Source organism: Gobio gobio (assembly GCF_949357685.1).
Source record: "Gobio gobio genome assembly, chromosome: 19".
NCBI classification, from domain to species: Eukaryota; Metazoa; Chordata; class Actinopteri; order Cypriniformes; family Gobionidae; genus Gobio; species Gobio gobio.
Window position 1 is genome coordinate 3,572,270 of NC_137112.1, and position 25,000 is coordinate 3,597,269.

Consider the following 25,000-nt stretch of genomic DNA (forward strand, 5'->3'; position numbering starts at 1 on the left):
CTCTCCTGTAAATCAGTGTTTCTCACACACACACACACACACACACACACTCCAGCTGAAGGGAGTCTGGATCAGTACTGGGCAGGGATGGGACGGTGTGTTAACCACATGTACAGTAGAGTACAGCAGATGAAGGGATGTAATGGAGGATCATATGCAGCAAAAAAAACTGTTATTGTCAAAAAAATGACATAGGCAATTATTTTAGGAAGGTGACATTATAATGGCTGGTCTTAATATATGCAACTAATATAATATTTTTATATTATTATAAAATATTATAATATAAATATGTATAAATAAAGCTATTTGAATATTGAATATTAATAATAAAATAAACTATCAATTTTATTAATAAAATATGTAACTTTTATAATATTTTGGTAATATAATTATACATTATCTTACATATATTTTAAATGTTTTTTTAAAGAAATCATTACATCACCTTCACCTAATATAATAAATATTATTAAATAATATTAAAATATTTATTATTAAAATATTAATAATATTTAAAAATGGAATAACATAAAATCATAAAATATAAAATATAATATAATAATGATCAATATAAAATTAAATATTAATGGTACAATGCATGTATAAATAATTAAAAATAAAATTTAATCTGACAATATAAATTTAAATAAATATAAATAAATTTAAATAAAAAAATATAATTATAAATAATTTATTTAAATTTATATTTTATATTTAATTTAATTTATTTAATTTATATTTATTTTAATTCATATCTATTTTAAATTTAATTTATATTTATTTAAATGTATATTTATTTTAAATTAAATCTATATTTATTTACATTTATATTTATTTATTTAAATTTGTATTTATTTTAAATTAAATTTATATTTATAGTAGTAAATAAATATAAATTTAAATAAATAAATATAAATGTAAATAAATATAAATTGAATTTAAAATAAATATAAATTAAAAATTAAATAAATAAATTTAAATATGAATTAAAATAAATATATAAATAATAATATATATATTTACATTGTACCAGTGATATTAAATATATATACACAAATATTTACTAAATATATTAACAATTAATAAAATAATATCTGTTAATACTACCCGTTTAATAAATAAAACACTCAAATATGAAAAATGAGAGAGAGAGAGAGAGAGAGAGAGAGAGAGAGAGAGAGAGAGAGAGAGAGAGAGAGAGAGAGAGAGAGAGAGAGAGAGAGAGAGAGAGAGAGAGAGCCAGTAGTGATGAATAATAATGATGATGATGATGATGATGATGATGCAGTATTTTTAGGTATTGATGGATTATCTGACGACTCATAACAGCGACGACTGATTTGACTTCATATATTGATTTAAAACTGATCTGTTTCTCTCAACATCTGATCCGGCTTCATAACCGACAGTAATCGTGCCAGAATCTCTCAGATTAAAGCCCAGACTCAGACAGCAGTCTCTTCCCAACACTCACTATCCCGCCAACAGGACGCTTCAATCACACTTCCTGTTTCAGGCACGGGATTCTGGGAAATCATGAGATCATGCAGTGTCCGTTTCAGATGAGCTCATGTTCAGACAGATGTGAACAGCAGATCTCAAGTCATCAACATTTCCCTTTCAGAGAGCACAGTCTATAACAAACACACACTTTAAAGAGCCATTTAAAGACTCGATCAGACGTATTCTGCCATGACACTGAAGTCTGACGCAGCTGTGGAAATACGACCCGCAGAGAAGAAGAGAAAAACAGCAGAGAATGTGTGTTATAGATCATCATGTGACCTTCAGAGTCAAGCTTGTGGCGTCTGAGAGAGAGAAAACCTCCAAACACAGCCTCAGACGTCCTTCACAAATCACCACACACACACACACACACACACACACTTTAATAATAATAATAATAATGCTTATTTGTCCTGATAAACGGGTCAGATCTCACTACAAACTCAAAAACTCTCCCAAAACCAAATGATCTGCATGAGCTGCTATTCATCATACATTTTTACTGTATATTTAAAAAAAATATCACATAAAATGTTAATTAACAACAACATGTTAACAAATATAATATTTGAAAAATATGTAAATATAAAAAAAGTTAAAAAAAAAAAAATCTGGATTCAGAAAATCTTTAATATCTCTATTATTTCTTCTAGACGCAATTCAATAATGATTAAATTCTTCTGTTTATAATTTCTCCTGAGAAAAATAAGATTTCTTGTTAAATTGTTCCAAAACCAAATACATTTTAGTGCAATTTTATCGCTCTATCGCTCGCTTGAGAATATACACATACACATAAGAGCTATAAATCGTATTAAATAATAAAATAAAATATAATTTAATAAAAAAATGTACTTGTGATGTTTTTTAATATCTATTATTTCTTCTAGATGCAGTTTATTAATGATTAAATGCGTCTGTTTATGATTTCTCCTCAGAAATTAAATACATTTTATTTAAATTTTATCGCTCTATTTTTACTGTACGACATAAATAAACATGAATTAATAAATAAACATAATATTTGAGAATATACACATACATAAGAGCTATAAATCTTATTAAATAATAAAATAAAAATAATTTAATAAAAAACTAAGTTGTGATGTTTTTGCACATCTGTTCTGGAATCGGAATTTTTTTAATATCTTAATTATTTCTTCTAGATGCAGTTTATTAATGATTAAATGCGTCTGTTTACGATTTCTCCTCAGAAAAACACAAAATCTCACTATGAACTCAAAAACTTGATAATTTTTTTGTAATTTTATCGCTCTATTTTTACTGTACATCAACAAAAACATTAAAAATGAACAAAACATTAATTAATAAATAAACATAATATTTACATAGACATAAGAACTATAAATATAATAAAAAATAAAATCAATAAAATATAATTTGATAAAAATAAACTTGTAATGTTTTAAGCACATCTGTGCTGTGATCAGAAAATCTTTAATATCTCTATTATTTCTTCTAGATGCAGTTTATTAATGATTAAATGCGTCTGTTTATTATTTCTCCTCAGAAAAAGGCAAAATCTCATTAATAACTAAAGAATTTCTCGTTAAATTGTCCCAAAACCATATATATTTTATTGCAATTTTATCGCTCTATTTTTAATAAATAAACATCATATTTGACAATATATTCATTTATATAAGAGCTATAAATCTTATTAAAAAATAAAATAAAATTGAATAAAAATAATCATTTGTAATGTTTTGAGCACATCTGTGCTGTGATCAGAAAATCTTTAATATCTCAATTACTTCTAGACAAAGTTTATTAATGATTAAATGCATCTGTTATTATTTCTCCAGTGAAAAACAAAATCTCACTATGAACTCAAACTTCTTGTTAAATTATCCCAAAACCAAATTAATTTTACTGCAATTTTATCTCTCTAGTTTTACTGTACGTCAACAAAAATATTTACATAAATAAAACTATAATTCATAAATATTAAATTATATACATAAGCAATATAAATATTATTAAAAATAAAATATAATTTGATAAAAATAATGTTAAATAATTTGTAATGTTTTAAGCACATCTGCGCTGTGATCAGAATTTCTATAATATCTATTATCTATTATTTCTTCGACACATGATTAAATTCATCTGTTTATTATTTCTCCTGAGAAAAAGGCAAAATCTCATAACTAAAAATGTCTTGTTAAATTGCCCCTCCCAAAACCATATTATTTTTACTGTACGTCAACAAAAAAAAATACGTAAACATTTTTAAATTAATAAATAAACATAATATTTAAGAATATATACATAAACATAAGAACTATAAATATTATTAAAAAATAATATATAATTTAATAAAAATAATCATGTGATTTTTTTTCCACATCTGCGCTGTGATCAGAATTTCTATAATATCTCAATTATTTCTTCTAGACACAGTTTAATAATGATTAAATTCATCTGTTTATTATTTCTCCTGAGAAAAAGGCAAAATCTCATAACTAAAAAATGTCTTGTTAAATTGCCCCTCCCAAAACCATTTTTTTTTTACTGTACGTCAACAAAAAAAATACGTAAAAATGTTTAAATTAATACATAAACATAATATTTAAGAATATATACATATACATAAGAACTATACTTTTTTTTTTTTTTTTTTTTTGGAAAAATTATATATAATGTAATAAAATCCCCTTTAGTCATGAGGTTTCTGCACATCTGTGCTGGAGATGAGATCACGATCACCCAGCGTCGGGTTCAATGTGTTCTGGGATTGAGCCAGCAGTGAGAGAACAGAGGGAGGGAGAGAGAGAGAGAACAGAGAGAGAGAGAGAGAGAGAGAACGGCTAATTTATGTGTCCGACGTATGAAACGCATCATCATTCTGATTTATAGACGAGCCCGTGTGATTCGCTCTTCCTCTTCTTCTGAACTCAATCACATACGGCTGAATTAAACTCATATTTCCACTGTTTACTACAGTTGAGCCAGTGGGTCATGTGACCCGAGCTGCTGTGAGTGAGTGGAGGCGGGGCTCATTTACATATTCATGAAGCAAGGGTGTCGAGTTACATTCAAGCTTTTTTTTAAAGGGGTGGTAAACAACGATTTCACTATTCTAACTTTAGCTAGCGTGTAATGTTGCTGCTTGAGCATAAACAACATCTGCAAAGTTACAACGTTCAAAGTTTAAAGCAAAGGGAGATATTTGCTTTTAAAGAAATCAGTTTCTAAGGACTACAGCAAACGGCCAGTAGAAAACTACAGACATTCCTCCAGGGTTGGTGACATCAACAGGCTCAATATTTACATAAACCCCTCCTCCGAGAATATTAAATAAGGGGGGGTGAGGCCATTTTGTATCGCGGCGCTGTTGTGGTATAGTTAGGCTGGAGTGTTGTTGCCGCGATGCCGAGGAAACGCTGTTATTTTCATCCGGATTGCAGGTCTGGGGCACTTGCTTTGTTCAGCCTTCCTTGGGACGGGGGTGCGTTGCAGAGCGTTTAACACACAGCATGTTATATGCAGTGTTGGGCACGTTACTTTAAAAAAGTAATTAGTTATAGTTACTAGTTACTTCTTACAAATAGTAACTGAGTTAGTAACTGAGTTACATCATTATAAAAGTAACTAATTACCAGGGAAAGTAATTACTGCGTTACTTTTTTTTTTTTCCCCAAATGTTCAAATATGTCAAATAACTTGGATGCCCCCAATATTAGATATGTTAAATGAATGAATTGGACACTAAATAGAATAAATTATTATTATAAAACATTGTACATTAATGTACACTATTGTAATGTTGCTGTGGGACAATGTAAGAGACACCTATCAAATTCAATGCATTATTGTAAATATTATCAGTAGGCCTACTATAGTGTAAATATTGTGTAAATATTATCAGTACTATACTTTCCTTTGGTAGTGGAGCTCACGTTATCACCTGGGTTTTTAGCCACTAATTTTGTGGCATATGATGATGTGAGGCGCTTCAGAATCACTTGCCACCGGCGTGGAGAGACTCTTTCTTCCTGGGCATAAGTTGCATGTTACATAAATATTCTTACCTTTCACCTCAACGAGGGAAAAGTAGCGCTTATACTTCCAGTTTGCGAAAGCTACCTTTGAAGTCGTTGGACCATCGCTGAATGTGCATATGCGTGTGCGTCATTGGTGTGTGTGTGTGTGTGAACCATAGACCGTGAAAAAATATAGGTGTGAACTCAACCTATCAACTTCAACCTTGTCTCCCACCCACCAATCATCATCAGTTATGTGCACCACCACACCCACCCCCAACACGCATGGATGGTGCGCGCGCACACACACACACACACACACACACGTTGCAGGTCCGACTGACAGAGAGCCTGTTCGGATGAAAAGCGCTTCAGTGAGCTCAATTATAGTAACGCGACTAACGCCGCTTTTTTTCCCCTCAGTAACGCTAACGGCGTTGTAACGGGAGGAACAGTAATTCGTTTGATTACTCGTTACTGAAAAAAATAATTCCGTTAGTAACGCCGTTTATCTGTAACGCCGTTATTCCCATCACTGGTTATATGCACGTGTGTTTGAGTCAGCGGGGAATCAGGCGCGCGCAGGGCTTCCTGCAGCACATCTAACAGAGGAAAACATCCACCGTCTTCGCGATTTCAATGCCAGATTTGCACAACGTCAGCTGCGTGAAAAAAACACTACCGGTGCGTGGATGCATGACGCGCGCGCTGCACATTTCACGGAGGACAACACAAACTTCCACAAACTTCGCGAGTTCAATACAGGATTTGCACAACGGCTTGTCCTGAAAGCTGGATTTACAAACAGAAGCTGTTCACGGGCCACAACCTGTAAGTCTGATTTATTTTTCATCGATGTGTTTTCCTGTAATAGGTTGTAGCTTGGAAGTAAACAGATGACAACACTGTTCTGCAAACCAGTCTGTTAAATGCTCATTCATACTTAACGTTATCCGACGAACACCTAACGTTACAAACACTAACGTTAAAATCTCAACAGCGAACCTGGCATTAGTGTAAATGATTCTTTGATTAGAGCTTTTATGTATTGTTTATCTACAGGCATGCTAAACATGGTTCTGTGTGTGATTTGGCTAACTTATTAGCAAAGCCAGTGTTTAGTGTTTGTTTTGGGTTAACGTTAGTTCTTGCGACAGATATTTGGCTATAATCGTTCTAAAAATACAAAAGTTAAAGTGCCATTCAGTAGCGATCATTATAGATCCGCAGTCTTTACTCTCGAGGACTGAACAGCTTCTGCTCGATCATCTTCACTCAAATGTTCTGGGTCTGATTCGGGCGGTAAGGGGCGTGACGTTTCCGACGTGCACTGCGGTTAGCGAATCACAACACACTGGGCCAGCTAACCAATCAGAGCCCACTGCGTATTTTTGAGGGACTGGCTTCATACAACCCGGAAAGCATCAGACCGTTTTACAAGGAGGGACAGAGCAGTGTAGAATAAAGGTCAAATATATGAAAAATAAGGCAATTTTTTTTAAAACGAAGCATGAAAACATGTTACAGTGCACCCCACAAACACTATCAAGCCTTCAAAAGAATGTGTTTTACCACCCCTTTAAGGCATGAAGAATTTATTGGTCACAGGAAAAGGTAAAATATTTCATTTTGTTTATTAAAGATGAGTTAAAGCTACACTTTAGTTTATTCTTAGCTAAAAACACTAAGTTCTTTCAAAAATATATGTGCTCATTAATGTATATTTACTTCTTTCAAGTAATAAAGTATTCTCGTTAGTTTATAATATGCCATTGAAAATACATACGGGTGAGGGTTTGAATGTGGGTCGCCATGTTGCCCCTCCATCTTGAAAGTACATTAGCCAAAGAGGGACATTCCCGTAAATTCAAGCTTGGCCTTTGGCGTTTTAACACTCGATGGCACCGTGTCCAATGTGGACGAGGTCCAACTGGAAGCCATGTTAATCTTGGACTAAATCGGCCACCGTAGGAGTTAAAACGAAATCAGAATTCACTGGATGGTCATATACATTGTCACCGATAGATGGGGGAAAATATCACACAGTGTAGCTTTAAGGGACGAAATTATTGAGTTTTACTCCGGGAACAAACACGTCGCAATATTCCTCATTTAAATAATTAATGAGCAGAATAAAGGGGCGTGGCCTGGTTGAGTTAGTTAGTCGTGTGTTGAAACTGCCGGTTATGGTAATGGGCGGGACATTTCCCAAACACCAATCACAACACACTGCTCCAGCCGACCAATCAGAGCACAGTGTGCTTTCAGAAGGAGGGGCTTCATAGAGACAGGAAGTAAACAGAGTTACTGACAGACTGGGAAGAGAGGAGCCGCAACAATGGAGAATATGAGGAAAATAATGTGTTTTTGAACATTGAATGTTCTAGTAATGACCCAAATCAACATTAAAACTTTGTAAAAGGCAATAACATGGATCTTTAACAGTCCATCATCACTAGTGACTGACAGCTCTACTGTATGCGGCTGAATTAAGAACAGGCCGTCCTGTAGATTCACCCTCGTCACTCCAGCCGCTCTTATCCCTCAGAAGCTCCAGGCTCAGGATTGGGATTGGGATTTGAATAAGGTGCAGATCAGGGTCGTGACCCACAACAGCACAGCTGTTCAACCTTGAACATGAGGCCGGCTGAGAGAGCGGATCATGGAAAAACAGTGGACCGATCAATAACTGGACGCTGGCCTGGAATGTGCAGCTGGAAACGGCCAGAGAAAAGAAAACGGACGCGTTTCATACAGCACACATTTATCAGCGCTAAAAGGTTTTGATGATTAGCGTTTGCAAGAATCATTAATCAGGGTTCCAGCTCTAAATGTCCTTCTGAATATCAAATATGAAAACAAATAATTTTTAGAGAAAACACGAAGGGTGCGTTCACATTTGTAGTTTGGTTCGCTTGGTTCATTTGGTCCAAAAAGCGTTCAGATTGGCATTTTTATCACTGAACCAAAAGACAAAGGGATACTTTCACAACCTGATTGGTCGGCTTTTATGACGTATTGCGTATTTTGACTTACCCAACATCCAAAACAATGCTGTGTGCGGGGATAAATGCACTTGTTGTGTGTGATGGTATTCTGACCAGCTGAGAACTGGTGAAGAGCTTATAAAATGTGTAAAGCAGTCAAAACAGCGATAGGAATCCCTCCTACACACACACACACACATTGGCACAATGCACTTTACACTCTCAAGACCCATAAAAGGCACTAAAGACGTTGTTACAAAGTCCATCTCACTACAGTGATTCTACAATAACTTTATGAAGTGACGAGAATAGTTTTTGTGCGCAAAAAAACATAAATAACGACTTACATAGTGATGACCGATTTCAAAACACGGCATCATGAAGCTTCGAAGCGTTATGAATCAGTGAGTCGAATCAGCGGTTCGAAACGTTGTGAATCAGTGAGTCGAATCATGATTCGGATCGCGTGTCAAACTGCTGAAATAACGTGACTCTGGCAATTCATTTACATTTATGCATTTGGCAGACGCTTTTATCCAAAGCGACTTACATTGCATTCATGGCACACAATTTACACAATTTATTTCAAACCGCTGAATCAACTCACTGATTCATAACGCTTCAAACCGCTGAATTGACTCACTGATTCATAACGCTTCGAACCGCTGAATCGACTCGCTGATTCATAACGCTTTGAACCGCTGATTCGGCTCACTGATTCATAACGCTTCGAACCGCTGATTCGGCTCACTGATTCATAACGCTTCGAACCGCTGATTCGACTCACTGATTCATAACGCTTCAAACCGCTGAATCAACTCACTGATTCATAACGCTTCAAACCGCTGAATTGACTCACTGATTCATAACGCTTCAAACCGCTGAATTGACTCACTGATTCATAACGCTTCAAACCGCTGAATCGACTCGCTGATTCATAACGCTTTGAACCGCTGATTCGGCTCACTGATTCGGCTCACTGATTCATAACGCTTCGAACCGCTGATTCGACTCACTGATTCATAACGCTTCGAAGCTTCATGATGCTGTGTTTTGAAATCGTCATCACTATATAAGTCGTTATTTAGGGGTTTTTTGCGCACAAAAACTAATTCTCGTCGCTGTATTAAGTTATTGTAGAACCACTGTAGTGAGATGGACTTTGTAACGACGTCTTTAGTAACTTTTAAGGGTCTTGAGAGTGTAAAGTGCATTGAGCCAATGGAGGCCTTTCAGAGCCATCAGATTTACACTAAAATATCTTCATTTGTGTCTGAAGATGAACGGAGGTCTGACGGGTGTCCAACCACATGAGGGGAAGTCATTAATGACAGAATTTACATTTTTGGGTGAACTAACCCTTTTTCAGAGTCTCAACGTCCTGTTTTTGGTTGATTTACATGTCTTTGGTCCGTGAGGTGTTCATGTGTCAATCGAACCGCACCAGAGTTTGCTTGGAAGTGGACTGAGACCCGTCTGTTCAGCCGCCTCGGTCCGCTTGTTCACACTAGGGTTCAGCCGGCAGCGTTCACACTTGTTCAAATGAACCGCACTAACAGAGCAATCGCACCAGGGGTCAGTTTAATCCAACCAAACATGCCCAGTGTGAACACACCCTAATGCTGCATTCACACCGAATGTGAATTGACCGTCTGGAGCGAATGATTTCCATGTTAAGTAAAGACGTGTTGGCGCGAGTCTGGAGGTCCTGCGGCGCGATGAAGTGAAATGACGTGTGGCCAAGTTCCCATACTTGGAATTTGTGCTCTGCATTTAACCCATCCAAGTGCACACACACACACACACACACACGGAGCAGTGGGCAGCCATATTGCTGAGGTCTCACCTCAGTCGTGGTATTGGGGGTGGAGGAGGGCGCTGGTTATTCACTCCCTCCACCGACAATTCCTGTCGGACCTGAGACTCGAACCCGCAACCTTCGGGTTACAAGCCCGACTCTCTAACCATTAGGCCACGACTGCCCCTAAATGATGGACGTGATTTCGCCTCATTTGCGCGTCCAGAGTGTCTTGGGTGATACACGCGAGTGATTTTATTTGGTGCTTTTTGTGCATTCACACGTTTGAAGCGAATTCGCGTCTGACGTCCAAGTTGAAAAATCTGAACTTTGGTCTGTTCGCGTCGCGTTAACCAATCAGGAGCCGGCTTGCTGCTGTCACGTGGAAAGTCACGTAAAATCTACGTAAAAGTCACTCATTCAACATGGAGGAACGACTGATGCGAGCAGTCATACGGAGCTATTCACTTCAAACGCTCGCTTCCAATTCACCCTTCGCCGCGAGTTTGATTGACAGGCGATTTGACCAATCACATCGCCAAATCTGAGTTGGTAGATTAACGTCGACGGACTTGAACTTGAAAAATAGTGTGTACTGTGTCGTGGTGTGTCTCGTGTCGCGGTGTCTCTCGACGGTTGAAACGACATTTCTTTTAGTGTTCATTCATGTTAATTTGATGCTTATCAATGAACTAGAAGGAAGAGATAATCGGTTCACGAGCAGCTTTAACTGAGGCGCTACAGCGATCACCACACATTAAAGAGACACAAAACGCTATTTATTGTTTACATTTCTTTTTTTTAAAATGACAATTTCAAAGTTGAGACTTTGTTTCATATCAAAAGTAACTTGCTCTGTCCTGTCTGTCGGCGTGTTGTCAGTGTCCTCTTTGCTCCGTGATGTATTTTCTCTATGCGCGAGTGGATTCAAAATGTTCAAGCGTCCAATTAGACGCGATAGAAGCTAATTTGACGCTCAATTCGTGTTCGGTGTGAACGCAGCATTAGGATGAAGGCTGTAAGTAGACTGTACGAATTCAAAATCACCAAAACATACAATAGTTACAAATTTGCACATATATAAACTTACTAAAGCCAACTAAATCATCTATATTTATTATATAAATTATAGAATTTTAAGGCTTTTTGTGGGCTGTTAACATTTCCTAACATTCTTATGTTTAATCCTGATTAATGCGAACAGAAAAGAGAGAAAAAAAAAAACATCTATATTGCATTGCATTTCAATTACACATCTTCTGAAAGAGAATCTCCTGATCAAAACACAGGCGAAGAAGAAGCAGAAACAAGCGACTGAAGCATTGCTGACGCACATATGAATTATCGCGATCATCAAACATTAAACAGCATATAAATCAAAACTGCCTGACGTCACTGAATGAAACGATGAAGAGGAAACGACTGAAGCTTTGAGCTATTGATGGACTCCATCCGTGTTTGATCATCACTCCAAGACTTTCACAAAAACACCATTTTCTCAGCTTATTGTTTTTATGAAACTTAATAAAAAAGAATGCATGGAGCTGGAATAAAAAGTAAAGCAGAGGCTTCACATATTCAGCTAAACATTCTGGAGGCAATGAAAGGGTTACTGGCTTCTAAAAGCTTTGAGATGGAGACGCTTCTCTAATCATCTCATGATCCTGCAACACATCAGCCAACACACTTCAGAGGCAGAGCGAGTGAAGGTATCAGATAACCAAGAGGAGGAGAAACAGGAGAGAAGGCGTCCAGGACTGCAGACCTCACCCAGTCCCTCAGGACTGTCCTCATTTCCTCTGATTCGATCTGTTTTCTCCAAGCACAGCCATCGGCCCAGACCACGCCAACATACGATCATCAGAATCCTTCACCGATCTGATGCAACGGCTTGGTTTGATTAATAGCTGTGGATATTTGGCTCAAGCTAAATCAGATGAAGAAGAATATTTAGGAAATTGCCCTAAATGCAGACGTGATCTACGCCCGTACACAATGTCCTGACACGCCTTTATGAAAGGGCGCGTTCGCAACAAAACACTTGTGAACCTTATGTTTGGATCTGTAATAACGCAACGCTCATTTCCTTTGATGGGCTCAAACCAGACACACGGCGCTCAGCTTCTCTGCCTCCATTGGGTTAGTCGCTCTCAGGCCCTAAAATAAGAGCGTAAATTAAATTCCAGGCGGCCCGAGGAGAAGCAGCTGTAGAAACAGAGAAGATCTCGGCGGAGGGGGGTTTCAGGCATGTGCTCAGACACTTAAAACCAGCATTAAGTGATAAAATGTCATATCTGGATCTTCCAGTGATCATTCAGTCCTGTTAAACGCCGCCCCTGCAAGCTCAAGCTCATCTGAATCCAAGACTTCAGACACACAACGACGTCCTCGCCTCGTCTTCCACAGACTCCAGACTGAGGACGCGCTACAGGAGCGATGCAAAGTTGATTTATCCGCATTACATATGCATACATGCAACCCAGTGATTGGGTTGTTTTAACCCAGAGGTTGGGTTATTTTAGCCCTGCGGTTGGGTGGTTTTAGCCCAGAGGTTGGGTTGTTTTAGCCCAGCGGTTGGGTTGTTTTAGCCCTGCGGTTGGGTGGTTTTAGCCCAGAGGTTGGGTTGTTTTAGCCCTGCGGTTGGGTTGTTTTAGCCCTGCGGTTGGGTGGTTTTAGCCCAGCGGTTGGGTTGTTTTAGCCCAGCGGTTGGGTTGTTTTAGCCCAGCGGTTGGGTTGTTTTAGCCCTGCGGTTGGGTGGTTTTAGCCCAGAGGTTGGGTTGTTTTAGCCCTGCGGTTGGGTTGTTTTAGCCCTGCGGTTGGGTGGTTTTAGCCCATAGGTTGGGTTGTTTTAGCCCTGCGGTTGGGTTGTTTTAACCCAGCGGTTGGGTGGTTTTAGCCCAGAGGTTGGGTTGTTTTAGCCCTGCGGTTGGGTTGTTTTAGCCCTGCGGTTGGGTTGTTTTAACCCAGCGGTTGGGTTGTTTTAGCCCAGCGGTTGGGTTGTTTTAGCCCAGCGGTTGGGTTGTTTTAGCCCAGAGGTTGGGTTGTTTTAGCCCAGAGGTTGGGCTGTTTTAGCCCTGCGGTTGGGTTGTTTTAACCCAGCGGTTGGGTGGTTTTAGCCCAGAGGTTGGGTTGTTTTAACCCAGCGGTTGGGATGTTTTAGCCCAGAGGTTGGGTTGTTTTAGCCCAGAGGTTGGGTTGGTTTAGCCCAACGGTTGTGTAATTTTAGCCAAGAGGTTGGGTTGTTTTAGCCCAGAGGTTGGGTTGTTTTAGCCCAGAGGTTGGGTTGGTTTAGCCCAGCGATTGGGTTGTTTAGCCCTGCGGTTGGGTTGTTTTAGCCCAGAGGTTGGGTTATTTTAGCCCAGAGGTTGGGTTGGTTTAGCCCAGCGATTGGGTTGTTTAGCCCTGCGGTTGGGTTGTTTTAGCCCAGCGGTTGGGTTGTTTTTATCCAGCGGTTGGGTTGTTTTAGCCCAGCAGTTGGGTTGTTTTAGCCCAGCGGTTGGGTTGGTTTAGTCCAGTGGTTGGGTTGTTTTAGCCCAGCGGTTGGGTTGTTTTTATCCAGCGGTTGGGTTGTTTTAGCCCAGCAGTTGGGTTGTTTTAGCCCAGCGGTTGGGTTGGTTTAGTCCAGTGGTTGGGTTGTTTTAGCCCAGCGGTTGGGTTGTTTTAGCCCAGCAATTGGGTTGTTTTAGCCCAGAGGTTGGGTTGTTTTGTAATTTTTGAATTTAATAGTTTGCAACAAATGTAATTTTGATTTCTAATTCCACAGCAAATGCATATATATATATATATATATATATATATATAAATCTATATCAAAGTCTCAAATGGCTGAAAAAAATATTTTTAAATGCATTTGAACTTTTTGAATTTAATAGCTTGCAACAATTATAATCACTTTGCTTAAAAACCTTTAAAATTCAATCTTTTCAATAATTTTAATGCAAATACATATGCATCAAAATCAATAATGGCTGAAAAAGTAAAAAAAAAAAAAAATGCATTTTAATTTTTTTATTTAATAGCTCGCAAAAAAAAAATAGTTTTTACAGCAAATGCACATATATTTTTATCATTGTTTTCTAGCCGTATAACCCAGTCCTCACACATCTCATTCTAGGGGCCACCCATAGGGACCATGTGTCCCTCACCTGTTGTCATGACAGCTGCTCCTCCACTCTCGAACACACCCCACCACCTGTCCTGTGACATTAACTCATCGTCCTACAACAGGTATCCGTTAATAAAACAAGATATTGTGTTGCTGCATGCTCTGCTGCTCCATTTTGTTCGGAAGTGTTCTGTTGTTATTGGACAGGCGCACCAAAAGCCATTGGCATGATGGAAACATGGACAGGAGAGCGAGTCTTTACTGCTTGCTTTGGCTGCAAACGCAGCTCTTGCCATGAAGACCATCAAACAACTCACAGAAGTGCAGGGATTTGATTAAAGCACTCACACACGAGCACATGAACGCGTGTTTAATGAGAAGATCACATGCAATCGATCAAACTCAAAGCAGTTACAAGGCATCAGAAACACACTCTTAATCGAGCTCAGGGCTTAGTCTTAGTTGGTTGGGACACTTTTTGCCATTGAGATGACCAGGGAAAACGTCCCAATTAACTACAAGCACTCTTGCATTGCACTATAAACAAGATTTCTCTGCCATACTGACCACCAGAGAGAAAACTAGCCGAGAAAACAGACAACGCCTACACTAACTCATGTTGCATTATGAATGGTGGTCTAAAACATTGCATAATGCTCATGCACTTGTGCTGAGTGTCGCTAAGGCCGAACTGCAATGCTGGATGTAAAGCAAGCTGAGGGCGTCTTCTAAAGCTGATGCATCAAGGGAAGAAAAAACCAACAACGCAGAGTGCATTTTCTGTGCCAAGATCTCGCTCGGAAAAACCTGCCAAGAGCCCAACCAGACCCAAAGCTTTCACTAATAAAACCCACTCCGTCGGACGCCAAAGCTGGAGAGAAACTATAAAAGGGAAAGGGCTCAATATTAATTAGAGGAATGTGTCTACCAAACAACAAACAGCAATATGGCGTGGACTGGATCATCAGATGAGCGGCCGTTTCACACCGGGGTGGAGAATGTGTCAGGACTTCTTGAAATAGTTTCACACCAGATCTCATTCACACCAATACCAAATGCACAAGATTATTCAGAGAAACATGCATACGCCAAAAAGGGATTTTCTTTACAAAAATGGCATCAAAACCCCTTTATTTTTAGGAACGTATTGTAATAGTTGGATATATAGTAGGTGTGGCTCTAGTGTAAAAACACATGGAGTATGTGAGCCGCGTCACTCCAGGGTGCCCACGCTCCTGTTGAACAAAACCATCTGGACCTGCTTTAAATTCCAGCGGATTTGCACGTTTCAGGTCTTCTTTAGCACCTCGAGATACTCCTCCCACCATTAAACCACTGTCAGAATACACAATGCCCTCCTCGGGGAGACGGGATCACTATGGGGACTGCGTGGCACGCTGTGTACAAAATGGCCCACCACTTCACAGCGCATGAAACTTGTGCCAAACTTTCCATTTTCAGCGCATGGTAACTTCTTCTTGGATGTGCAGAATAATCACTGCATCTGGATGGCACTTGTTGAGACTTTAAAAAAGCGTATCTCCGTGCATGCTTTGTGCAAACAGTTGCATCCTGGAATCCGATTCTGGACTGTGCGCACGCCTTAATGACATCACAAACACGGTGTCATACGCGCGTTCTACTATGACATCATGTCCGACTGTTTTTGATGCACTCGAGTCTGTGCTCAGTGCGTAACCGCGACAACCACCGCGTGCGCAAAAGCATTTTTATGTATTACGCGCGATTTATGCGCGCTTGCCCAGAATAATCGCGCAAAGGCCGCATTAGTGCTGCAGCATGACACGCTCAGGCCTTATAAACGCGATTATCTGAATCACGTACAACCGCTGGAAATGTCTCGAATAGTCCCTGATTATCATTCGCGCACAGGCGCAAACGCGTAAAAGTGTAAAAACACAGACTGGAGGATATTAGCATCCCGCTGCGGTTCTGTCGCGCAACAGTAACGCGTGAAATGGTGATTTCTCTTTGGAGTACCGCAGTGGAGATGATGGGACATCCATTTCAGGTCACCGATATCATCACAGTCATTTCACTGATTACAGCAACACACGGGTTATGTCGGTCATGCAAATGGCTGTTTGCGTTTTGGAGAAGGCAAAACTCCAGCCTGAGGATCTGACCACGCCTGTTTGCATCCATACTGTACCGTTAGATTCCCACTATTGATTACGCACATATACCAGCATCAACCCCGCTTTGTGCATATGCATCAAACAATGATTTAAACACATCAAGCCCTCTAAATCTGGATCCGCGTTTAATACACCTGGATTTATATCATTGACGCAAACTCCTCTCGTTTGGACTCCATCTCCACCCACGTATACATGGGGAAAATCACTGTTATTATTGCGGCAAACGCGGTCTGCGCGTTTCATTGTCCCCAATGAAACATCTGATAGTGAAATAAAGGGTTCGTTTGCACTTACCGATAAAAGAATGCGTGATAAACTTCACCGCCGTTGGAGTCCGCAGCGCGCGATGAGCGAGAGAGAGGCTGGACACACTGCGCTGGGAGTGACCGATGCGCACTGCCTCCTTCCCCGTCAGCTGCTGCACTGAAGCGCGGGGCGGGGAGTTTGCCAAACCCTACTACGCCCAGAAACAGCGGCCTTCGCCATAGTAGCCGAGGAGACGTTTGATTCCTTTAGGCGAATCGATTCGATCGCTTCAATGAACCGACTCACTGATTCTTTCATCAAATCGAGCGTGATGGCGACTGTTCTTTTTTGTTTTGAAATTGCGGCCTTCGTCATAGTAGCGTGGGTACGTACGATTCTTTACAGCGAATTGATTCAGTCGTTTTAATGAACCGATTCAGTTATTCTTGCGTTGTTCATATGCTTATGGATCTTGCGTGTTCGCGACTTTTCTATTTGCTTTCAAAAAAATGCCTTCATCATAGTAGCGTGGATAAGTATGATTCGTTTCAGCGAATCGCTTTAATGAACCGATTCAAAGATTCGACTCCCACGTTGCGCGTTCAGATGTGTTTGAACAAAGTCTAGCGTGATCTCGACTTTTCTTTTTGTTTTGAAATTGCGGCCTTCATCATAGTAGATGTTTGACTTGTTTCAGCGAATCGATTCAATTGTTGAAATGAACTGACTCACAGATTCTGCTCCCACGTTGTTCAGATGCTTATGAATGAAGTAAAGCGTGATCACGACTTTTTTTGTGTGAAATTGCGGCCTTCATCATATTAGCGGAGAAATTTGATTTGTTTCAGCGTTTAAATTAACTGACTCACTGATTCATCTCCCGCCATGTTCATATAGGCCTACTTATGAATTAAGTCTTGCCTGATCGTGACTTTTGTTTTTGTTTTGAAATTGCGGCCTTCATCATAGTAGATGTTTGACTTGTTTCAGCAAATCGATTCGATCGTTGAAATGAACTGACTCACAGATTTGACTCCCAGGTTGTTCAGATGCTTATGAATGAAATCAAGCTAGATCAAGACTTTTCTTGCTATTTATAGTAGCAGAGAGATGTTTGATTCATTTCAGCGAGTCGATTCGATCGTTTCAATGAACCTACTCACCGATTCGTCTCCCGCGATGTTCAGATGTTAATAAATGAAGTCTAGCGTGATTGGGACTCTCATAGTAGCGGAGAGATGTTTGATTTGTTTTAGAGAGTCGATTTGGTCGTTTAAATGAACCGACTCACAGATTCGATTCCCACGTTGCGCGTTCAGATGTGTTTGAACAATGTCTAGCGTGATCGTGACTTTTCTTGCGGCCTTTATCATAGTAGAGAGACGTTTGATTCGTTTCAGAGAGTCGATTCAATTGTTTCAATGAACCTACTCACCGATTCGTCTCCCGCGATGTTCAGATGTTAATAAATTAAGTCTAGCGTGATTGCGACTCTCATAGTAGCGGAGAGACGTTTGATTTGTTTTAGCGAATCAATTCGGTCGTTTAAATGAATTGACTCACAGATTCGACTCTCACATTGCACGTTCAGATGTGTATGAACAAAGGCTAGCTTGGTCGCGACTTTTCTTGCGGCCTTTATCATAGTAGAGAGATGTTTGATTCGTTTCAGAGAGTCGATTCAATTGTTTCAATGAACCGATTTCGGTTGAATTAATTACTTTTGCCATCTCATCGAATAATAGGCCTAACTGTCAAATGATGTCTGGATTTTTCTCCGGTTCAAAAACTAGGTCTTCGTTTGAATTGTCTCAAACGCGTTTGCTCGACGGTCACGGTGCACGCGCGTTTAGGCATATTAATATTCATTTTTTTGTAGTTAGATACCTATATTATTGTTAATCTTTGTTATCTTCCTACCAAGATTGTGGCAAACGTTGTGTATGGTTAGCCTACCTCATATTGTGCGCCCATACATTTGTGTTACCCTGTGATTTGCAAAAGCTTTACGAATCAGTTCAGAAGAATCGACTCAAAAGAGCGACTGATTCGCTATCACCAGTAGGCTATGGGCTGTTCTAAGGCCAGTGGATATACAGCGTTGAGGCCAGACACCTGTGATGCTTTGATATAATATTGAAATATGATGCATAAAAACCTGTTTTTGCAGCCTAAAACTATTTTTGGTGCACATGGGCAATTTTAAACGCGATGCTATAGAGTGCCGAAGTAATGACGTCACTTTGTAGGCCAACCCGGAAGTTAGCGGCGCATGGGTTCCCTCGATCAAAAAGCCATTCATTTTCCCCATAGACTTTTGGAAAATCGCAAAAAATAAGATCTGTGTTCAACAAAGAGTTATGAACCTTACACGTTTTGTCTACCAAGATAATCTTTACAAGTTAATCCAAAATGTATACATTTTGAAGCCCAAATAAAGCCGTCAGATATAAAATGCTAACGGTAGGCTATAAACGGACTACAGCACACCATGGTCGCGGATCAACGTCATCATCAAGCTTCCTCAAACTTTATTTAAAAGCACGCTCGCTCATTATGATCTGCGCTGTGTATGAACACTTATCCACTTTTTCATGAGAAATATTGCCCATTCGTTTTTTCCAAAAATGTTAGAAACTAATTTTGTTTATGAGTGCCTCTCTGAGATTTATCTTTTGTTAATGTTTTTTTCAGACAATATGATTATCACTGTGATAACATTAAATGACATGAAACACAACCCAGTCTCTTTTTGTTAAATGCAAGTTTATGTATGATCATTAATACAAAACGTATAATAAGCTACACATGAAATAAAGCAAACAATTTAGTCAAACATTCAAAGTCAGTGCTAGTCGGCTAACTTACGACGGTAACGTACAGTTATAGCCTAAAAATAAACAAGTAATGAAACTTATCTTTGCACTCAGCCTAAACGATTTGCCAGGGAACAAATTATAGATCCATGAGAGCAAATATGGGCCGTTAAATCTCCACAAGACTAATTATAGCTGGAGACGCCACAGAGACATCAGAGCCAGCGGCAGACGTCAGAAGGACTAGCCGAGGAAAGTCAACTCTCGCCGGCTAAACAAGCGCTGACCGCCGGAGCTCACAACTCCGATAACACCAGATAAAATGTTAAAATAGGCACTCTTCTTATAAATAAACCACAGATTTGAGCTTTAAACAACTACATTATCGACTGAAAAAGTCTTAAAACTAAGTTTTGTCACACATTAACAGTAGATTTTAACACAAAAAGACGTGTAAACACAGCCCATGTTAGCCATTTCTCAACGAGACGAACATGTGAAGAGAGTAAACTCCAAATGTTCAAGCATCCAACTTAGCGCGAATAGCGCGATTTATTCACGCCACATAAGTTCTTCATGAAACCAGGCTGAAACGCGGGCTAGTGAGAGATTGCCTGTTTGTCACGATGACGTCTAAAGTCCCCGCCAAAGGATGTAGTCCCTTTTAGCAACTTGTTAGCAACCATCGTTTTTAAGACACAATAAAGTTTTAAAAAATCACAAGCAGGTTTTAACTAATGTGTTTTATGTCATAGATCAAAACGTGAAAATATTTAGAGGCTTTGTTAACCACAGACCTTATTTCAGGCGATTTAGCAAAAACCCATTCAAAAAACCCATAGACTTTAGGGCGAGGGAACCCGTAGGGCTAAAATGCTAACTCACTTCCGCGTTTTGGCCTACAAAGTGACGTCATTACTTCGGCACTCTATTGCTTCTGTAGGCCTACACTCACCTTGTAAGTCAATATAGCTATTGTTGTTAAAGGGGTCAGTTCAAATATGCTGATGAAGTATTCACATCTTCTCCAATCAGATGAAGAACACGCAGCCACACACACACACATTCATAATTCAAAGAGAAGGCCTTTGATACACAAAGCACCAGAATGGACTTCCTGTTGTTGGGTGGGTCTGGAAATTGTCTGTCCAGCCAACAAGGACAAGCTGTTTTCATTTTGTCCACATGTCATCCTGGTTATGGACTGGCCTATACTTAATCTTAATTATTAAACATATACAGTCTGAACAAAACAAGATAAGCTCATTTGATTATGGGTGATTTGATCCACTTGTCCCTCAGTTTGTCAGGCAGGTGTAAGGAGAAAGTTATCAAATAAATAAATGGTCACATTTTCATTAGAGGCTTTAATTCAAGTAAACATTAAGACACATCATCAACAGCTGGAGATATTAATGACATGATCGCAGCCTAAAGGAGTGGACACAGACTAATGTGGGACAGGAGGTATACATGCAGGCCTCAGTTAATGTACGAATCTCAAACATGTCCAGGTCATATTTCACCACAAAAAAAAATATAATATTTTTGCCATACAAATGAAGCCTTTTTGTATAACCATAATGATTATTTTTTGCATTGCGACATTTTCATGACAATTAAAACTTTTTAGTTGCTTTTATTCCTTTCTCAATTCAAAAATTTATATGAAAAAATGTAACTATTACTTGATAACATTTTAAAATATTAATTGAATATTCTCAATTAAAAAATACGGCAATACAATTACCACAATGTATAAATATATTAATAAATAATATAATAAATACTAATATGTATAATAAATACTATATGTATATCAATTAAATATATTGTAATACTTTACAATGTCTCATTTGTTAACATTAGATAATGCATTAACTACCATGAGCAAAATATTTTATAACCTTCAAATATTCATGTTCATGTTATTTGCATTTACTAATGTTAACAAATACAAATTGTGATATTAATGATGTATTAATAAATGTTGAGACTAACTGCGGTAGAAGAAGTTAGTTCATGTTAACGTATGAAACCTTATAAAAAATTAAATAATTAAAGCTATAACTAATAAAATGACAAAATCACAACAAACTGAAAATGGGTCAATGACGTGAGGGGTCATTTTTTTTTGTCTAAAGGCCATAATTATATATATATATATGACATCCAAAGTTTGTGAGGAAGAACAACTTGAATCCAAAAGGTTTTAATGATATTTTACATATTTTAAAGTGTCAAAAGGTCATTCGGTTTAATCGTCCAATACAGCCATTTGTGTTTAAAATATCTTATAATGTAATAAATGTATATATTTGTTTATTCTGGCATGATTAATAACAATAGTGCAAAATGGTATTAAAATTTTGTGTAGAAGTCGTCGCTTTGTTATGAGAAAGAATGTCAGAGAAACCGATCCGATATAAAGGCACCATTTTGAATCAAGTCATGCGGTCAATATCATGTGACAGGATGTGACATCATTCAGACGCCTGCAAAGGACCACACAGTCCTGAAGCAAAGTGTGTTGAAATATTCATGTTTTCACTCATGCACGTTTGATATTTGATTGTTCTTTTGCTAGCTAGCAATATTTATGAATAACTGAATAATAATTATCTGCATGAATAATTAATAATTTTAAATATATTCATGCTTAAACCGAATGAATTTTTGGTCTCTCTTATAAAAAAAAATGACTGTAAAAACCACATCATCTCATTGTTAACACTTAGTAAATCTAAAAAATGGTTTCAAAATTAACTAGATTTTTTCGTCAATGACCCAAATATAAAAATAAAAGTGTCCTATAATAGTTTGGAAATGATACTCTGAGAAGAAAATAATATATGAAACACTTTTTGAACAATACTACACTGTAAAAAATGACTGTGATTTTAACGGTATTTTACTGTAAAAATGCTACGGTGAAAAACAGTTAATTGGTTAACAGAAAGTTTCTGTACTATATACGGTGAATAACTAATAGATCTAACCTTACATTTCATTTAATTTTACAGTAAAATACTGTTAAATTTACAGTTTTTGGAAGTGAAAGAGAACAAGTCATTGTGTAATTTACAGTGAAAAACCCGTAAATTGACTTTCCCAGAATTCCCTGCGTGATTCTTCGCCTTCGATGTATTTTCATTGCAATAACTATGTTTCTTCTTTGTTTTTTTCTAATCACTTATGTACATTAGGGTTTTATGTTACATCTGATGTTGTTAAATTAATGTTTATTGCATTTTTTTAATGCAAAGTTTTGTGTTTTACCATGATGGTGTTTAGTGTTTGTGTGAATGACACTGAGCACCTTCTATATATTGGTATTGTCCTCTTAAAAGCTGCTTGTGATGAGCTTTGATTCATCACATGATTCTCATCTCCGCTGTGATTGGTGGTTGTCCGAATATTTCAAAGGTACATAACAGATATTAGTATTTCAATAGGTTGGTAATTTAACATTTTTTCAGTTAATGAAATGTGTTTTTTTTACCGTAAATTGTTTACTGTGTAAACATAATCATTACAATATAAACCTTTAAATTATACTGTTTGAACTGTAAAATAAAACCTTTTTTAACCGTAATTATTGCATTATAAACTTTTAAATTATATGGTGCTGTCCCTAAAAACCTAAAACGTTACTGCCGTATTTTCTACGGTAAAGTTCTGGCAACCACAGCTGCCGTTTTTTTACCGTACATTTTACGGGGATTTTTTTTACAGTGTAGTTATAGCACACAGTAATTTTCTGGCAGGTGTAAGTTATTTAATATATAAAATAATATGTATTATTACCAATAAATAATATATAAATAAGAATTTAGGGTAAATATGCTTGTTCTTTACGCAAAATATATTTTTTGTCTTTGTGAAATATGCTCTTGACAGGCCATGAGTTGATTCTGGGATTCTGGGATTCTGGGATTCCCCTCCTCCTCCGTCTCTGGGAGCGCTGGTCTCTGGGGTCCTGCTGGTGGGACGGGCCTGTCTTCTGTCCCACATCTGCTGAGAGGAGAGCCAGGCCAGTGAGTGTGTGTGTGTGTGTGTGTGTGTGTGTGTGAGCCAGGCCAGCTGAGAGCGGGTCAACAGGTTTGCCGTCCCCGCCGAGGGCAAACGCGACCCCTCTGCGCTCTGGAATGTGAGACAGGCGAGAGACAGAGAGAAGAAGGGGACATTTTTAAAGGGACGGTTCACCCAAACTAGGGTTTGGACCAGGGCCGTAACCACCAGAGGCATTGAGGGGGATAACAATTGAAAATGGCCAAATTGTCCCCCTCCCCATTATTTGATATTTCTTAAAGGGATAGTTCACCCAGAAATGAAAATTAGCCCATGATTTACTCACCCTCAAGTCATCCGAGGTGTGAATGACATTCTTCTTTCAGACGAATATAATCTGAGTTATATTACAAAAGTCCAGGCTAATCCAAACATTAGAATTTGATTCATAGTTGCTCTGTTTCTGAAGTCCATAAAAAGTGCATCTGTCCGTCATATAACTGCTCCACACGGCTCTGGGGTGTTAATAAAGGCCTTCTGAAGCGAATCGATGCGTTTGTGTAAGAAAAATATCCATATTTAAAACTTTATCAAGTAAACTTTCGGCCGACTGTGATAATGTGAGGAATGTTGAAGGTGTCTAATTTTGACTGTATGACTGATTAATATGCATCAGTTTATTAGTTTGTTTGTGTTAAAAACGCAATGCAAAAACACATGAATGGTATATTTCAGCCTCTAGTGCAGATGCAGATCCTGACAATGATTCATTCCTGTCCTGCAAGTCATTTGCCATGTCAGTGATGCTCAGCTGGGCTTCATTTACCAGAGTGTGTGAGCTGTGCTAAACCTGAGTGTGAAGAACTGTAACACTACTGTCACTTCAAACGTGTACGGGAACTTGATTTATGCATCCGCACATGTAGAGTGACACGACACAATGAGTGTAAAACTGCCAGAGCAGCTTGAGTGTGTGTCAGATCCTGTTCAGTTAAAGACCTTGATTTGTGTTGTTGATTATTTCCTCATATTCTCCAGTGTTGCGGCTCCTCTCTTCCCAGTCTATCAGTAACTCTGTTTACTTCCTGTCTCTATGAAGCCCCTCCTCCTGAAAAGCACACTGTGCTCTGATTGGTCGGCTGGAGCAGTGTGTTGTGATTGGTCTTTGGGAAATGTCCCGCCCATTACCATAACCGGCAGTTTCAACACACGACTAACTAACTCAACCAGGCCACACCCCTTTATTCTGCTCATTAATTATGTAAATGAGGAATATTGTGACGTGTTTGTTCTTATGTTGCTTCTGTGGTGCTTTAAAGGTGTTTGTGGAGTCCTAAAGTCACTTTGGTACATTTTTCA

At 38.4% G+C, this 25,000-nt stretch overlaps 2 protein-coding genes across 4 annotated transcripts in view; both read right to left on the reverse strand.

Annotated features, from left to right (window-relative positions):
- Positions 1–17,000, reverse strand: part of sptbn1 (spectrin, beta, non-erythrocytic 1) — a 163,409-nt gene extending 146,409 nt beyond the window's left edge. The window contains exon 1 of one of the 2 annotated variants that reach the window (XM_079845206.1): positions 16,863–17,000. The gene's annotated coding sequence lies outside the window, so the exon portion shown is untranslated. The remainder of the gene's footprint in view (positions 1–16,862) is intronic. The other variant, XM_079845207.1, reaches the window with a different exon arrangement.
- Positions 17,001–23,473: 6,473 nt separating this feature from the next.
- The window catches only part of LOC307142987 (uncharacterized protein), a 4,104-nt gene continuing 2,577 nt past the window's right edge, over positions 23,474–25,000 (reverse strand). Inside the window, exon 5 of one of the 2 annotated variants that reach the window (XM_079844225.1) lies at positions 23,474–23,644. The gene's annotated coding sequence lies outside the window, so the exon portion shown is untranslated. Of the gene's footprint in view, positions 23,774–25,000 lie in introns of both variants that reach the window. The other variant, XM_079844224.1, reaches the window with a different exon arrangement.